Genomic DNA, 4,925 nt, shown 5'->3' with positions numbered 1-4,925 from the left:
AATACTTGGATATCATCATACACTCACCAACAGGAGTTGTTGTGACTTCTAGTGTGCTGCCATCTTCTGGTGAAGGTGTAGTACTGCTGTCTACGGTGCTAGATGGTAAAGGTGTAGTATTGAGGTCCACTGTGTTTGATGGTGGTGTAGTACTACTAGAATTGCTGTCTACTGTGTTAGATGGTGAAGGTGTAATATTGATGTCTACTGTGTTAGATGGTTTAGGTGTAGTATTGCTGTCTACTGTGTTAGATGGTAAAAGTGTAGTACTTCTGTCTACAGTGTTAGTTGGTTTAGGTGTAGTATTGCTGTCTACTGTATTAGATGGTTTAGGTGTAGTACTGCTGTCTACAGTGTTAGATGGTTTAGGTGTAGTATTTCTGTCTACTGTGTTAGATGGTTTAGGTGTAGTATTGCTCTCTACAGTGTTAGATGGTTTAGGTGTAGTACTGCTGTCTACTGTGTTAGATGGTTTAGGTGTAGTACTGCTCTCTACTGTGTTAGATGGTTTAGGTGTAGTACTGCTGTCTATTGTGTTAGATGGTTTAGGTGTAGTATTGCTGTCTACTGTGTTAGATGGTTTAGGTGTAGTACTGCTGTCTATTGTGTTAGATGGTTTAGGTGTAGTATTGCTGTCTCCTGTTCTTGGCTCTTGTGTGACTGGCTGTGGAGGGTTGAACGCTTTAGAAAACAAGGACAATGATGGCAGTTAGAAAGTCACAATTCAAACAACCGACTGTTGAGAAAACAGGCCATATGTTATGAAATAAGTATCATTTCAACTGGTTGCTTTTGTATGTTCTGATAGGACTGGTATTCTATGTCCCTCACTGATAGGACTGGTATTCTATGTCCCTCACTGATAGGACTGGTATTCTATGTCCCTCACTGATAGGACTGGTATTCTCTGTCCCTCACTGATAGGACTGGTATTCTATGTCCCTCACTGATAGGACTGGTATTCTATGTCCCTCACTGATAGGACTGGTATTCTATGTCCCTCACTGATAGGACTGGTATTCTCTGTCCCTCACTGATAGGACTGGTATTCTATGTCCCTCACTGATAGGACTGGTATTCTATGTCCCTCACTGATAGGACTGGTATTCTATGTCCCTCACTGATAGGACTGGTATTCTATGTCCCTCACTGATAGGACTGGTATTCTATGTCCCTCACTGATAGGACTGGTATTCTATGTCCCTCACTGATAGGACTGGTATTCTATGTCCCTCACTGATAGGACTGGTATTCTATGTCCCTCACTGATAGGACTGGTATTCTATGTCCCTCACTGATAGGACTGGTATTCTTTGTCCCTAACTGATAGGACTGGTATTCTATGTCCCTCACTGATAGGACTGGTATTCTATGTCCCTCACTGATAGGACTGGTATTCTCTGTCCCTCACTGATAGGACTGGTATTCTATGTCCCTCACTGATAGGACTGGTATTCTATGTCCCTCACTGATAGGACTGGTATTCTATGTCCCTCACTGATAGGACTGGTATTCTATGTCCCTCACTGATAGGACTGGTATTCTATGTCCCTCACTGATAGGACTGGTATTCTCTGTCCCTCACGTTGTGTGCAGATGGTATTGTAGTCATGGCAGCAGTCTCCATACAGCACACAGGCCTGGTCACAGAAACAGCTTCTTCTTGTACAGCTGCTACTCTGCCCCAAACAACACAGAACTGGAGGGGACGAGCATCTGTCTGAAAAACAATGGAATAGTGAACACGGATGCTTCACCTTGTAAAAAGCTAGCCACACTTCTTACAAGTGATCATTATACTGCAGGCCTTCTTATTGCGTTAATATCACCTAGGGACTCCCGTTGAACAGGCAAGTGGGGTATTTACTTACCCTGTGACAGGGTCGATTGGGTTGGTGTGGTAGGCAGGCTTGAGGTGTTGATGGTGGTATTAGAGGTGGAGTCACCCTCTTGGGGCCTGGCTGTGGTGCCTGAAACATGGCTGGTCAGACTACTGCTGGGGTCCTGGGTGGAAGTAGCCATGTTGGGTCGAGCAGAGGTGGGGGTAGAAGGGGTAGTTGGGTGGGATGCGTTCAGAAGGCTGTAGTCAGTCTGAGTAGCTGTCGTATGGGTTGGAGAGATGGCTGTAACTAAAGAGAGAAGACAGTGAACACAATCTAAATGATGACACATCCCTTTAAATCATATCTTGTGTTAGTAGTGTGTGCCCATTGTATAGTAAGGAAGTTGACTGACAGATGGGCTGACATCCAGACAGACACCCACACAACACAAGTGATAATTAAAGAGATGTGACAACAACGAGTTCAGTGTTATAGTGACATTCTTCCGTCTAGACGTAAGGTCTCAAGTATCAAGCTATTCACTTATCAGACTAGTCAACATTCCTTACACTGATTTCTACCTTCACTATGATGTCATATTTTGAAGGTGAAAAATGGACTGAACGTACAGTGCTGTGAAAAATATTTGCCCTCTTCCTGATTTCTTCACACTTAAATGTTTCAGATCATCAAATAAATGTAAATATTACACAAAGATAACCCAAGTAAACACAAAAATGCAGTTTTAAGTGATGATTTGATTTATTAAGGGAAAAAAGCTATCTGAACCTTCATGGCCCTATGTGAAAAAGTAATTGCCCCCTAAACCTAATAACTGGTTGTGCCACCCTCAGCAACAATTGCAATCAAGAGTTTGCAATAACTGGCAATGAGTCTTTCACGTCGCTGTGAAGGAATTTTGACCCACTCTACTTTGCAGAATTGTTTTAATTCAGCCTCATTGGAGGGTTTTCGAGCGTGAACCACCTTTTTAAGGTCACGCCACAGCATCTCAATCAGATTCAAGTCCGGACTTTGACTAGGTCACTCCAAAACCTTCATTTTGTTTTATTTAAGCCATCCAGAGTTGTGTTTGGGATCATTTTCCTGCTGCAGAACCCAAGTGCGCTTCAGCTTGAGGTCACAAACTGATAGCTGGACATTCTCCTTCCGGATTTTTTGGTAGAGCGCAGAATTCATGGTTCCATCAATCACAGCAAGTTGTCCAGGTCCTGAAGCAGCAAAGCAGCCCCAGACCATCACACCACCACCATATTTGACTGTTGGTATGATGTTCTTTTTACGCCAGATGTAACGGGACACACACCTTCCAAAAAGTTAAACTTGTGTCTCGTCAGTCCACAGAATATTTTCCAAGTCTTGGGGATCAAGATCTTTTTTCCCAAAAGTGAGACGAGCCTTTGTGTTCTTTTTGGTCATCAGTGGTTTTCTCCTTGGAACTCTGCCACGGATGGCATTGTTGCCCCGTCTCTTTCTTATGGTTGAGTCATGAACACTGACCTTAACTGAGGCAAGTGAGGCCTGCAGTTCTTTAGATGTTGTTGTGGGTTCTTTTGTGACCTCTTGGATGAGTCGTCGCTGCGCTCTTGGGGTAATTTTGGTAGGCCGGCCACTCCTGGGAAGGTTCACCACTATTACACATTTTCTCCATTTGTGGATAATGGCTCTCACTGTGGTTCGCTGGAGTCCCAAAACTTTAGAACTGGCTTTGTAATCCTTTCCAGACTGATAGATGTCCATTACTTTGTTTTTCTCATCTGTTCCTGAATTTCTTTGGATCGCGGCATGATGTCTTGCTTTTTGAGATCTTTTGGCCTACTTCACTTTGTCAGACAGGTTCTATTGAAGTGATTTCTTGATTCAACAGGTCTGGCAGTAATCATGCCTGGGTGTGGCTAGTGAAAATGTGATTAACCACAGTAAATTCATGATTTAACAAAGGGGGGCAGTTACTTTTCACATGAAGGTTCAGATAGCTATTTTCCCTTAATAAATAAAATGAACACTTAAAAACTGCATTTTGTGTTTACTTGGGTTTCCTTTGTGTAACATTAAAATGTGTTTGATGATCTGAAACATTTAAGTGTGACAAATGTGAAGAAAAAATAAGAAATCAGGAAGAGGGCAAATACTTTTTCACAGCACTGTAGATGTTTGCCTAGTAAATGATATAGATATGGTGACAGATACATCTGATCAGTAAGATAAAAGTGATATATTATTGTTATAACACAAAATGATATTATCTTACGTCATGTAATAATGGACAACACTTTTGACATGTGATTTTCGTATATCTTGGACTTTGAAACATTGTAAGGTTCATGTCAATCTTTTTAGAATTTCAACATTGGCTATCAAATTAAATCATACTTTCTGCCCACACCCATCAGATCTTTAGGAGGATCCATCAACAAACAATAAACATTTCAAAATGATGTCTAATATAACCCAATATTCTAAATAAAAACAACATCATATAGATTGTATGTCAATAACTGTCGTTTCTCTTTGTTCCCTACCTGTTGACAAGGTCCCCCGTGTACAGGAAAGCAGAAACAGCATCAGAAGCACGATGTGTACTGTAGACCCATCCATCCTACTGTCATACAGCCAAATGTGGTGAACATTCATTTATGTGGGTATGAATGAATACACTGGCAATCATACACACGGCCGCACACGTATGCAGACAAACACAGAGTGAGTAATCCCATGGTTTGCTAGGTGCACAAACACATATTCTCCTTCAAGTTTGGAAATATCCTATTACCTCAGACTTGACACCACAGTCGTATCTGTTTCCCTAAAAGTCACAGTGGCGTCTAATCGTTTAGTAACAAGAACATTCTTTTCATTATTGGTTAATGTTTGACATATAAGGAATGGTGTGTATTACCTCTGACTAGAACAATGGAGACACACATGACCAGACTGATTAATAAGGAAATAAATAATACACCATAACCAGGGCCCAGATTTTTTCGAGTTTTTCAAGCCACGTGAGTTACAACCATTGCTTCTTTGTTATCCCTTCTTTAAACTGGACTTCCCTTCTGCTTTCAACACATACAGAATTGG

The sequence above is a fragment of the Oncorhynchus masou genome, chromosome 17 (genome assembly GCF_036934945.1).
Source record: "Oncorhynchus masou masou isolate Uvic2021 chromosome 17, UVic_Omas_1.1, whole genome shotgun sequence".
In the NCBI taxonomy this organism is placed as follows: Eukaryota; Metazoa; Chordata; class Actinopteri; order Salmoniformes; family Salmonidae; genus Oncorhynchus; species Oncorhynchus masou.
This window is presented reverse-complemented; position numbering follows the sequence as displayed.